Source organism: Mesoplodon mirus, assembly GCF_964341445.2.
Source record: "Mesoplodon mirus genome assembly, chromosome: 2".
Taxonomy (NCBI): Eukaryota; Metazoa; Chordata; class Mammalia; order Artiodactyla; family Ziphiidae; genus Mesoplodon; species Mesoplodon mirus.
This window is the reverse complement of record NC_138977.1, coordinates 96,944,865-96,959,773: the sequence shown is the minus strand read 5'-3', so window position 1 is coordinate 96,959,773 and position 14,909 is coordinate 96,944,865.

Below are 14,909 nucleotides of genomic sequence, written 5' to 3'. Positions count from 1 at the left end.
TTTGATATTTTTATGGCTATATATTATAGTTGAAATCACATCAAATAAGAATTAAAGTATTTTTAAAAGTTGAAATATATAAATGAAGTTTTCAATCTCATACTATCTTATGCACACTATTAGATATTTACCTTTAATTCAGCTTGTTATCCTAATTATATTAGGTTTGTGGTTAATTAAATGTTAAACATTTAATTATACAAATTATATACATTATATATATTTATATAATAAATTGTTCCTAAGACAACCATTATATGTTCAGGAAAAAGGAGACACCAACACTATTTTTTAAATATCTCCAAAACTCAGAACAGTTCATGCCATATTAAACTCTCAACATATATTGATTATAGAATTATAATCATTTTCAGATTAAGTGAAAATAAATATATTAAGTGAAAGTAAATATATCTTGTTATGACAGAATTAGTAAAAGCTGCTTCTTTTCCAATATCTTATGATTCAAAACTAATAGGAAAACACTAAAGGAGTGGCTAGGAGCTTAGACTCCACTTAATTTCATAGATTGGTTCCTTTGCCTAGTGATTTTAGAGGTTTAATTCTTCCAATTTGGATTCCATCATAGTAACAACATCATAGAATATTTGTAAACATTTTTGGGAAAATTTATGTAAAATATTTATAATGTATACCATGTATCAAGTATCCAATAGGTACTAGCTACTATTGTAATATAATTCTCAGATTATTCAGTTTTCCCATCCATGAAGATAATCTCTTTCTTTGCTTTAAAAATGTTGTTTTCTTCTATAACTCAGAAATTTTATTGTTTATTTTCTTAAAGACCAATATATTTCTTGTTATCTTTATTTCTCGTTGGTTTATATTTTGTTTGCCATTATGTGTTCAAGTGAATGTAGGTTTTTATTATGTGTTCAAGTTGAGTAATGTTAATATAAAGAAAATAGATTGATTTTCATATATTTAAATTGTAGCCATCTTTCTTTCTAAACTTACTACGTAATTCTGGTCTTTTTTTTAGTTGTTCTAAGTTTCCACTATTTTTCATCTATTCTTGTTATCTTAGTTTCATGTTTCTTATTTCACTATTAAGACTTCTGAGGACAAGAGTAAGTGAATATATATAATGAAGCATCTTTATTCTCCTTAGTGTAATAATAATGACTTTACTGTTTCATAGTAAATTAAATATTTGCTGTTGATTTGAGATGTATATATTTACATGCTATAGAAACATTTCTATTTCTAATTTGAGTCATTTTAAAAAATCAGAAATATATACATTTAAGATCTGAAATTTTAATACTTTTATGGTAGAAAAGAATTTTTGCTTTCTCTTATTCTGGCTTTATATGTTTCACAACAGAATAGAAAAAAACATGGTCAATATTATGGACCAAATTTATGATCAGTATTAATTAGTGAAAATTTGATTTAGATGTAGAAATTTTATTGGTTGTTAAATCAGTAGTGCAAAATAATTAACTTGACTGACATTTCATTATACTATGATCTATATCATTGATCATAAACTGTAGTGTCATTCTGAAATAAAACCTATAGCTGTGACATTTTTTCTACATTTTAAGTAATAAGACATATCTTACTCAGTCTGGGCTGTTACAACAAAATATCAACACTATAGACTGGGTAGCTTAAACAGCAAACATTTATTTCTCACAATTCTGGAGATAGGGAAGTTAAAGGTCAAGGTGTCACCTGAATTTGGTGTCTGGTGAGAGTCTACTTCCTAGTTTGCTGATGGCCAGCTTCATTCTGTGTCCTCACATTGTAGACAGAGGACTCTAGTCTTTTCCTCTTATTATAAGGGTACCGATTTCATTATGGGGGTTCCACCCACATGACATATCTAAACCAAATTACTTCCCAAAGACCCCACTTCCAAATCCCATTTGGAGGATCAGGGCTTCAACATAGGAATTTTTAGGGGGCACAAACATTCAGTGCATAGTAGACCTACAGACAGGTTTCTTTATAAAACCAGAAAACTCCTAATTGCTTATCTAAATGTATAGCCACAATCCCCAGATTATGTCAGAACTACCATATTGTGAAAAAAAAGAAAAATCCATATTATGGGCTTTATTACAGACCAGTGGTTCTCAAGGGAGGGCATTTTGCTCCACCTGACACTTGGTCATATCTGTATAGTCAGTTTTGATTGTTACCACTGGATCTGGGAGTACTCTACTAACATGCAGTGAGTCATTGAGACCAGGGACACTGGTAAACATTTACAATGCACAAGACAGCCCCCTACAGCAAAGAATTATCCAACCCAAAATGTCAATAGTGCCACTCTGGAACATCTCAATATAAAGAAAAATGAATCATGATTTGAAGTGGCATTTTATTTTCTCTATCTTATTTGGAGTTTATATAGAAATTTGAGATTGGTTCTGACCAAACGGCACATTTTTCTTTTCTTTCATTTTATGTTTTTGGAGGTATTAGGAGAAACCAAACAAGGATCATTTTTATGAATTTTTCAACCTTGAGACAAGCTAAATTAAACTTTTTCAGCAACTGTATTTCTTTCTACCAAAAGGGCATGACAAGCTTCAGCCACAACTGGCTGCCTAGCCATGGGCTCTGTGTAACTTACTTCTGAAGGAGGTGTCACACACATGAGGTAGGGAGAGTTACTGATTTCACCTTCATTTATTTTATTCTGTTACCATTTTCCAGGAAACTTTTTATACAGTTTCACATAATACAGTGAGTCCTTTGTATTCATGGGTTCTGCATCCACAGATTCAACCAATCACAGGTTAAAAATATTTGAAAAAAAATCCAGAAAGTTCCTAAAAACAAAATTTGAATTTGCCTTACACAGGCAAATGTTTACATAGCATTTACTATATGTTAGGTTATATAAGTAATCTAGAGATGATTTAAAGTATATAACAGTATGTTCTTAGGTTATATGTAAATACTATGCCATTTTATAGAGGGACTTGAGCATTTGTGGACTTTGGTATCCATGGGGGGTCCTGGAACCAATGCCCCGTAGATCCCAAGGGATGACTATACTTTACATCTGTATTTTGTTCAAGTAGAATTTCATGGTTAAAAAACACTGTACAGAAAACTTTGAATCTTATTTAAAAGGAAGCTGAAGAAGCATGTAAGGGTTGTGGGGAATCCTTCAACTGCAATAAGTAGGTTCACAGAGAGAGTTGACTGTTTGAATTATATTTTATAGAGGGTTAAGTGCTCAAATAATGGAAGCCCAGATTTTACCTTGTGCCTCATCAGAGATGCTATGTCTGTTTGAATTGCACACTCTGATAGGGAATGCCTAGAAAAAAATGTAAGCCTGTAAGTGAGCCATATTTTAAAATGATGGCACAAAGTCAATCATGCAGATGCTTATAAATTTCTCCTATCAGATTTTTAGCTGTCAAAACTAAATCCAAGCATTACTTACAACTGGTGGTAACCCATTAACAAGAGATTACTTTTTTTTTTTTTTTTTTTGCGGTACGCGGGCCTCTCACTGTTGTGGCCTCTCCCGTTGTGGAGCACAGGCTCCGGATGCGCAGGCTCAGTGGCCATGGCTCATGGGCCCAGCCGCTCTGCGGCATGTGGGATCTTCCCAGACTGGGGCACGAACCCGTGTCCCCCGCATCGGCAGGTGGACTCTCAACCACTGCGCCACCAGGGAAGCCCGAGATTACTATTTTTTAACAACTAAATTATGTTAAATTCAAAAGTTGAGAGACATGCAATTAAGATTATTTTTCCCCTTTCAGAAAATAACACATTTAAAAGAAGAAAATTTTAGCAACTTACTAAATACAGCTGCCATGTATCTTGGGTATTCCTAAGTAGAAAATTTTTAAATATTCTATCATCAACTATTTTTCAGAACACATGGTATATATATATCTATAATGTATGAACAAGTATACTCTGAATAATTTCTAAATTATTTTCTCCATATGCTTATTCTTTTTCTTAACTTTTTATTTTATATTGGAGTACAGTCAATTAACAATGTTGTGATAGTTTCAGATATACAGCAAAGTGATTCAGTTATACATATACATGTATCTATTCTTTTTCATATTGTTTTCCCATTTAGGTTGTTACATAATACTGAGCAGAGTTCCCTGTGCTATACAGTACGTCATTGTTGGTTATCCATTTTAATTATAGCAGTGTGTACATGTCAATCCCAAACTCCCTAACTATCCCTTTCCCCCTGGTAACCATAAGTTCGTTCTCTAAGCCTGTGAGTCTGTTTCTATTTTGTAAATAAGTTCACTTGTATCATTTCTTTTTAGATTCCGCATATAAGCCATATCATACAATATTTGTCTTTCTCTGTCTGATTTACTTCACTCAGTTTGACAGTCTCTAGGTCCGTCCATGTTGCTGCAATAGCATTATTTCATTCTTTTTAGTGGCTGAGTAATATTCCATTGCATATATGTACCACATCTTCTTTATCCATTCCTCTGTCGATGGACATTTAAATTCCTTCCATGTCTTGGTTATTGTAAGCAATGCTGTAATGAACATTCGGGTGCATGTATCCTTTCAGACCATGTTTTTCTCTGAATATATGCCCAGGAGAGGGATTGCAGGATCATATGGTAGCTTTATTTTTAGTTTATTAAGGAACCTCCATACTGTTCTCCATAGTGGCTGTACCAGCTTATCCTTATTTTGTTAAAATTTTCTATCAAAAACCTAACTTTAGAAAATCCAGTTTCTGTAAACTTCAATGTATAAGAACCTAATATCTAATTATTTAAAGCAGTCAGCCTATATCCTTTTAAGTGGGGACAAAGGGACTAGGTTGGTGTAAAAGAACAAAAGTATTTTCTCACCCTTTAATGTTAATGTGGTGACTGTGTGTGTGTACTTACGTATGTGTGTGTGTTTATGTATGTGTGTGTATAAGTGAGATAGATATGGAGAAAAGATCAGTTTAGAAACTTTGTCCTTCCATTTATCTTGAAATTCATTAATGCTTTTCAATAAATTTTAATATATTTCTCCATTAAAAAGCTGTTCCTTTTAGTCTAAGTTTATCCTCAGGTATGTGTTGTTGTTGTTTCCATTTGTACATGATAACTTATTTGATTACAATCTTGCACAGACTATTACTAGTTTATAGGTATACAGTTGTCTGTTACATAATGATTTGTATCCAACAATCCTGCTAATTTCACTTACTAATGCAAAATAACTTCTTAGTGATTTACTTGGGTTTTCCTATAGGGTTAGCTATAAAAACCTCCTTGATATTCAGTCATTTTGACCCCCCTGCAATGGCATATTCATATGGTTTACCCTAACATTTACAAAATCATATTCTTTGACTTTCTGACACTAAGAAGTGTTTTTCTTAATTTTCCTTTTCTACATTCTATCTATTTTACCATCCATTTAGGATAAAATATTTGAACCTTTCTTCCAGCTTTAATAATTCTGTCTTCTGGTATATATAATATAGTGACAAACATATCTGTTTAATTTTTACTTTCAATATTACATTTGCCATTTCTCAATTTTGTGCTTTTTAAATCTTCTTGGTGTTTGCATTTTCTCTTCTTTTTTCCTTTCTTCAAGCTTTCTTTTTATATCATGAAACATAGGATTTCATTTTTATTATCTGTGAAAAATAAGGCCAATATTGAAGCATTCATTTGTCTGATTCTTCTTGCTTTTATTTGCAGTATATTGTTTCTATGTATGATTGTTATTATCATTATTATTTACATAGCATACATGTTACCAAGACTTTTATCTAAGGGTTAAAGCTGATTTTCCAGAGGCAAATTGTGCTTTTGTCTGCCTAATGCTTGCGAGCTTTTCCAGTGCAAGACCATGACAATTTATTTCCACGGTGATTTTCAGAATACATAGGTGGCATGACTTCAGCTCCTAACTTACATAGTAATAGGCTTCAACTTATTAATTTTCAAGGGAGATACATTTCACACCTTTCATACCATTTTTAAGACACAAGTTTCATTTTTGGCAGAAGGTTTATATCTAGGAGAAGGTGCTGTCAATATGATGATGTTTTGCATTTTGGAAAAGTTTTCCTACTTGATAACTTGAATGTAAAATACACTAATTTTTATCTCCTTGTTCCAAAACCTCATGTAACTCTAAATAAATAAACACATAAAGTCATCAAGGTTTGTCAGATACCAAATGGAAAAGGTGATTTCTGAAGTTTTCTTACTACCCTAATTCCAATTTTCATTTGTTTTTTCTGAGGTTACTTTCTTCCCAACTTGACAATATTTTCAAAAGATTATTTTTTTACTTTCTCTCCATTTGCTTTAACTGTTTGATTGTGTAAGTCAATTTAGAGCTCTCTTACATTATGTGCTAATAGAGGAAACTGTCTGTCTCTTCGCTCTCTCCTCCTGTTGGTCTCCAGTGAAGCTTACACACATGCAATGGTAGTGTTCTTCAGATTTCTCTGTCTTAGTCTAATCTCTATCTATTCTTACCTTAAGGTAGTTTATTGAACTGAATTTCTAATAATCACTTTAATATTTTCATAGCTACATTCTGCTTCTGTTGAAAGGATCATTAGCTACAGTGCCTGGCTCATGATATAAGATGAACCGTGGAAGAGAAAGCCAACAGTTCCATTTAGTATGTTATTTTTGAAGTAATTGTTAGATATCTAAGAGTAATTACAATTAGCATTTTCATATATAAGTTTGGTGATAAAAATAGAAATTGAAGAAATAAATTTGGAATCTACCAAGCATGAATAGTATTTAAAGTCATGGGGTTAGATAAAACAGTGCAGATGGGGAGGGTGGATAGAGAAGAGAAGAGAATAAGCAGCAAGAGTGGAGCCTGAAGCACTCCCATATTTAGAAGTTAGTTAGAGAAGATGCTTCAAGACCTCTATCTATAGAACTGAGAGCATTAGTGTTGATTTTTATTAAAGTAGCGTGAACCATTTCATGATGCAAAATCAATGGCCAAATAAATGTAAGCATTAGAGATTTTATGAAACTCAGGAAGACTGGTCCAATCTGCCCTGAGATAAGTCACATGACTAGAGAAATTAACCTTTCTATATATGTGTGCAAGTTATAAATAGAAATGCTCTTAATGATGTCTCACAATGACATTAAATAGGCTGTGATTATTCTGTCAGAAATCATGATATTAATGTGGGTAACATAACTGTTGTTTCATGTCATCATGAAAACTTAATTAAGAATACTTGCCTACTGTCAGTTGATTAGAGCAAAAGACACCAAGGGACGGAGTTTCAAGCTTCATCCATAACTCGGTTGGTAGAAAGCCTGAAACCACTTAAGTAGACATCACGTAACCTTTCTGTGCCTCATTTGACCTATTGGTCTAATGAATATAAAATGATGTTAACCTCAGAGAGGTACTGAAGGAACTGGGTAATTTGCTATCTCATATAAAGGACTGATAGAAAAGAAGAACAAAAGAAAAAGTAGATTAAAACATCTAGGCAGTGATATTTAAGTAGAGAATTTTTGGTTTGGATATATTTTTAAAAATTCCAAGTTGAACTGGTACCATAACAAAATACCTTGTAATTTAAGCGTTTATAATGGTGGCCAAATAATGTGCATAAAGGGAAAAAGAAAGCCCAGGCTGCTTTTAATATTGGCTGTTACTGTAAACAGCCTCATTAAAAACAATTGTTTATTTATGTGACTTGTGAATAGTGGTTTTACTTTATGGAAGTTGATATTGTTATTTCTAGCTTCCTCCATTTGCTCTTTCTTTAGTTTGACTTAACAGATCTCTGATATTTCAGCAACATTATTCCAAATAACTTGCATTTTGAACAAGTCACTGATTGTTCAATGTACTATATATTTCACTCTGACTTAGTCATTACAAGGTAAATCTTCTTGCTGTGTTGCATATGAATTGCTAGGATTTATTCATCCAATGAAACTGAAAATGTAATATTCTTAGCCATGAAAAAAAGGGAATCTTGGGATTTTTGATCCTTTTTAATCTTTCTCAGTATTTTTTCTTAGAGACCATAACACTGGATAGCTATAGGAGATAATACATAACACATAGGAGACACATAGCATAACACATAGGAGATAATACTTCCTGAGAAATGAAAATCCTTATCCCTACCATTATATAATCAGTTCAAAGCAATAAAGTCCTTTCTTTTTTAATGTGTTTTGTTTTGCTTTTCTGTTTTATAGTTGGGGAGTTCTCCATGGGCCAAAATAAAAATAAAGTCTATAGATTAGCAAATTTCAGTCATTGATGTCAATTGTACATGGTTGTTAATTAGAATTGTACCAGTTTGAGCACATTTGATTAGCTAATACAGAAAAGAATAAAAAGTTTAACAGTGTTTTAATATGAAGAAGAACATCCCTGTTTTGTTTTCCTTTAATTTTGTACGTAGTTTTTCTTATTTTTATATTATGGTGTACATGCATATTCATTTTGCCATAAAAATATTATAAGATGACCTGTACTCTATTTACATTCTAAAAGACTATAATATTTTGTGGATTTGATGCACTATAGTTTCATTATTCCTTCATTGCTGGTTATTTATACTATTTCCAATTTTTGAAATATTTTAAATGACACTATTATAAATATCCATGTTTTATAACACATTTTGTTTATCCATTAATTTGCTGAACACTTTAACTGTTTCCCTTTTTTGCTTATCATGAATAAAACTGTAATAAACACTGATATAAGAATATCTATTTGAATCTCTACTGTTAGGGACTGGATTGTGTTTCCTCAAAATTCATGTTGAAGTCCCATACCCCAGTACCTGAGAATGTGACTTTATTTGGAGATAGGATCTTTAAAGAGGTAGTTAAGGTTTGTGAGATCATGAGGTTGGCACCCTAATCCATTGTAATTGGCGTCATTGTAGGAGGAAGAGATTAGGACACAGACATAGGCACAGAGGGAAGACCTTGTGAAGACAGAGGGAGAACATGGTTTCTATAAGCCAAAGAGAGGTGCCTCAGAATAAATCAACACTGCTGGCACCTTGATCTTGACTTCTAGCCTCCAGAACTGTGAGCAAATAGGTTTCTGTTGTTTAAGCCACACAGTCTATGATATTTTGTTATGGCAGCCTGAGCAAACTAACTTACTTCCTTTCAAAATCTTTGACTACATACCTAGGAGTGGAATTTCTGGAGTGTATGTTTATTTATTTTTATTTCATTATATCTTCATTTATTCTGGGTCATATGTTAATTTTGTGCTTAAATTTTTGAGGGATGATTCTTTATTTTTTAAACATTAGCGCATTTACCCCGTGCCAAGATTTTGAGCCTATTATTTAGAAAGCAAAATAAATACAATATTTTTTTTTCAGAGAGCTCACTATCTAAAAGATTAGAAAATTATAAAATAAAAAGCCAGATGCAATGATAAAGATGTTTGAAAGATAACTGAAGTTTAATTAACCATATACTTGACAACATTGAATGATTTTACATTTTTATTCCTAAGTTAATATATAAAAATGGCAGTACATCCTTATAGTAGTATCTTTGTTCAATTCATTGTAAAAAAAATCACAAATTCCCCCTCTTTTAGCCATATTCCTGTAATCTGAAGGTACGTGGCCTTGCATCAAGAAGTAGAGTTTATTTCCTTACCTCATAGATCTGTCTTTAGTCGTGTGACTTGCTTTGGCCAATGCAACATTAGGCAAAATGGTTCCAGCAATCTGGAAAAGTGCTTACACATTGAGGCTCACTCTTTTGGTGAGCTTGAATGCCTAAGGTCACCATGTGAAAAAACCTAAATGAAGTTAATCTCTTGGAGGATGAGAGTCCATACAGAGAACTGAAACAGCCCAGTGGCACCTAGCCAACTGCCAATGTATGCATGTGAGACTGTTCAGAATCATCCAGCCACCAGCCAATCTGTTAGTTGATTACCACAGAAACATGAAGGAGCTCTCAGAGACCACCAATCCAAACCAAATCAGAAGAACTGTTCAGCTAATCCATAGAATCATAAACTAAATAAAATGATTATTTTCAGTTGTTCGAGTGTCAAACAGCAGAAGGAAACATTTTGATTACCAGCTACTTTGACAATATTCCTTATAACTTTATTTCTTTTGTTGTTAATTATTATTTGTCCTTTTGTCAATTCACATATTAATTTGTTCTCATCAAGATATATGTTATATATGTGCAAATTCCATGATTACATGAACCATTCTCTTCAGTGTTCTGCCTTCAGCCTTTAGTGCCTATGGCCTAGAAATTAGAACACTAACTAGATGTTTGTTGAATAAATAAAAGTGCTTTTTACAGTCAATAGGTATTTTATTTATTTATTTATTTTTAAACATCTTTATTGGAGTATAATTGCTTTACAATGGTATGTTAGTTTCTACTTTATAATAAAGTGAATCAGCTATACATATACATATATCCTCATATCTCCTCCTTCTTGAACCTCCCTCCCACCCTCCCTATCCCACCCCTCTAGGTGGTCACAAAGCATGGAGCTGATCTCCCTGTGCTATGCAGCTGCTTCCCACTAGCTATGTATTTTACATTTGGTAGTGTATATATGTCCATGTCACTCTCTCACTTCGTCCCAGCTTACACTTCCCCCTCCCCGTGTCCTCAAGTCCATTCTCTACATCTGGGTCTTTATAACCTTTGTTATCTAAAATTTGACTTCAAATAAATTTTCGATAATTTAAATCATTTTGATATTTTTCTTGTGCAGGAAAATTAGTATCTGTGTAGTGTGCCATATTTATTCACTTGCCTTTGTAAATATACTTCCATTAATCCAACCTTAGAAAAATGATCCTTTTGCCAGAAAAGGTAGTGAGATGGACCAATCATAGGGCTCATATGTTTTGTTTCCCCTCTTTCAAGGGTCACTGTCCTATACTCCATGGTGTTCAGTGTCTGTAAACCACTGATAGGTATAGTTTATCCAACATTTTTAGTCGTTTAAGGAAAAATGTATGAATCTAATCTGTATTATACCATCTGGCTGGAAGGAGAAGACCTAGGATATAGAACCATAAGAAATCAAATGTGAATATCAGCTAAAGTAGATTTCAGAAGAAGGAACAATATCAGGGATAAAAAGGAACATTTCATAATGATCAAAGAATCAATTCATCCAGAAGACAAAACAATCTTAATTGTGTATGCTCTTAAAAATAGATTCCAAAATATATTAAGTAAAATTTGACATAATGAAAGAGATAACAGACAAATCAAAAAATTAAAGAGAATCTAACACCCCTCTATCATAATTTTATTGAATAAACACCCCAAGATATTGAGTAAGTTGTAGAAGAATTGAAAAAAAGAGTATTTAAGTGTTTGATGATGTTTTTAATCAAATAACTCCAAAATACACATTTTCCCAAGTACTTATGAAACATTTACCAAGATGGAATATATGATGGACAGTAAATCAAGTCTCATTAAATTTTGAAGCTTTGAAATCATAGAGAGTACATTGTCTGATAACAGGCATATTAAGTTAGAAATCAATAAAGACATATCTAGAAAAAGAGTGGTTATTTGGAAAATAAGCAATACACTTCTGCACAATCTATAGAAATGCCATTCAAAATTCTGATCCTGGTATTCTTTGTTTTCTTTTTTGGTTTTCAATCTTACTATGTGTGAAATGTATATACTAATCATTTCAAAAAACAAATTTTTAATGGTTTCTTTTTTTCTGTCTTTAATTTCTACTTTTATCTTTATTGTTGCCATTCTTCTTCTTACTTTAGCTTTAATGTAATCTCGTTTTTGTAGTCTCTTATTGTGAATGCTTAGATCACGGATTTTTCACCTTTCTTCTTTTTAAATATAAGTATGTGAAACTATGTTTCTATTTAAGCACTGCTGTTTGCATTCCATAAGCTCTGATATATTTTAGTATCATTCAGTTCAAAATATTTTCCAATTTCCTATATTTCTTTCTTTAATTCATGTGTTTCGTAATAGAAGTGAGAGATTGCCCTCTTAGGAAATACCCACTGAAATGTACATGGGGATAAAGGGACACCATTTCTGCATCTTATTTGAAGGAAGGAGACAATGATAAAGCCATTATAGGGAAATTACAGTTTGTAATAATTATTAATACTATTGTGTCCACTTTTCTGTACATTTGAAATTCTGCCAAAATGAGCATTTACAAGAAAATAAAGCTATTAGTCAATGACAAAAATATTTGTTGCAGGGACAAAAAGATGGTACAACATTAAGAAACCTGTAAGTGCATTTCAATATATTAAATGATTAAGAGAGAATAACTATATCATTGTCTCCATAATTTAAAAATATGTTAAAATTAAATATTTAGTTCAAATAAAATTCAATAAAAATTATTAACAACCATAGGATAGAAATAAAGTCCTTGTTTTTGTAGAGCACATCTGTGTGAAACATACCATATTTCATGTTTATAGCAAAATATTAGAAGGATACCTTTGAATTCAGAAACTAGATTAGGATGCCAGTTACCATAACTACTGAATATAAAATTTGAGTTAATTGGCAATTAAATAAGAGCAATAAAATTAGAAAATACATGAAAGTGTGGATATTAGAAAGAATCAAGATTTTATCACTTTCAGAAATTATAATGATTACTTAAACTAATAAGAACTAATAAGTATAGAAGATGGCTAATTACAGACCCACATAAAATAAATAACATCTTTCTTACACATTATCAAAACTAAAGTTATATAAGACATGTATTTTATAGTTAGATATATATGTATATATGCATATTACCTAGGAATAAACCTAACAAGAAATTCTACTGATATTTATTAGCCTATATAAAAGAAACAAAAAATTAAAGAATTACTTATAATGCATGGCAAAACTCAATATATAAATATCTCAATCCTTTCCAGTCTATGTTATTAATTCAAAGCAATGTCAGTCAGTTCCCTTTAGCACATTCTTTGGAACCAGATAACCTGCTTCTAAAATTTATTTACAAGATTAGATGGAGTAAGAGGGGGAATTGCAAAGAAACCTTTGAAAGGAGTATAGTATTCTGCCAAACTTAGGATCCTTCTCTATGTTTACTAAACATATAATATTTACCCAAGTATATGATAATAATGTTAATTCAAACCAAAATATTAATTCTGAATTAGAAAAATGAAGTAGTGAAAGAGAAGAGTAAGAAGAAATATTTGTATTATACTTTAGATTTTGTTAAATTGGATCTTTCCAATCAGTGCATCAATATTATCTTATTATATTTGTATCAGTTATGTGTGAATGCTTAATTATGTCCAAAGATTTAACCGTTTGTGTTTGTGTCCTCAGTAATATGATCACAAACTTTTTATCATTATTGTCTGTTTTTCTTTATTGGACCATTTGACATAATGTATGTTTTTCTGAGAGTGAAAATCTTACTCTTGAGATCATTTGTTGATTTTAATTTCTGCTGTTTTTGTCACTAGATTTTCTGCACTCATATTTTTAAGTGAGATTGATGTGTGTGTGTGTATGTGTGTGCCTATGCATGCACATATGCCCTCATATGTGTTCATAAGCATACTCAGACACACACATTTTTAAAGTTTATACTAGCTTTGTTAAAAAAAATAATTTGTAGTTTTCTCCTGTTTTTCTTTGTTTCAGATCAATTTATATATTAAGGGAATTATGTGCTTGTTCTCTTTCTGAAATATAAATTCTAGGCCCAGAGCCATGATTAGAGGTAATTCTTTGACAAATTTCTCATTTTAATTTGCTCATTTGTATTATTACTCTTTTAGTATTGATTTCTTCTGGAGTCAGTTTTGATGATTTTAGACTACATAATTTTAAAAAGGATTTGAAAATTGGCATTTCATTTTTGGTTTGTATTGTATATTTGGTAAATTATATTTCTATATTTTCTTCCTAACAAGTCTTTCATATTCTCTTTATATCATTGTACTTTTAATGTAGCTAAATATTTTTAACAAAACATCCTCATAACATATAAGCAAGACGCCTAAATATCTCTGTGTAATTCTTGTCATTAAATTCAATTAAAGATCAAATATAGAAATGAAAAGTGGCATTAATTTATCATCAAATAATTTCTCCACACAAAGATACCAAGTGAGTGATGTGAAGTGTAAACCAACCATCTGCTATGTTTCATGTTTTTGTAATACACTTGTTTCCTTCATCATAATGCTAGCAAAAATTATGTGTGCAGTCATTAGATGATTTTCTGGGCATGGTATTCCTTCCAGATGTAATTTTATGATCATTCCTTTTTTTAGGTTTCCTTGGCAATTTACTCATTTAGTAGGAATTTAGTGAATATCTTCTGTGTACATTGTTCTATACTTAAATTAGTGATTTTTTAAAAAGTGTAAAATATGTCTCTTACTTTCTGGGAAAAGTTGTTGTGCATGGACATAAAAGAAACAAATGCACACAGGAGAAACTGTAACAATTTAAATTTACATACAACACGAAGTATACAAATGTCTGATACAGAAAATATGTGCAAAAATAACAGAATAGACTGACAGACACTGAGTTAGAAATATAATGAGAATCTAGACTTGAACTAGATAGTGAGTAATAAGTAAATTTTGGAAGTCAAGGGGAATAGAAAGACAATTGGAAAATTAAGTATTTGAAATAAATATTTTTTTTTAAAAAAAATCACTCTTCTGTTTTCATTCTAATAAAATTTTGGTAATGTTGGCCCAATAGAAAACTAAGAGATTACCATACAATAGTAAATATATATTTAACAGACATTAATGGTTTTAAAAATGAAGAAGTTATGTTTTTAAAGTCTTTCTTCAGGAAAAACTGCATTATTTTTATCTTTACATTCCCTGATGAATCATTTTTTCCTCTTTTCAGAAATATATACATTGAACTTCC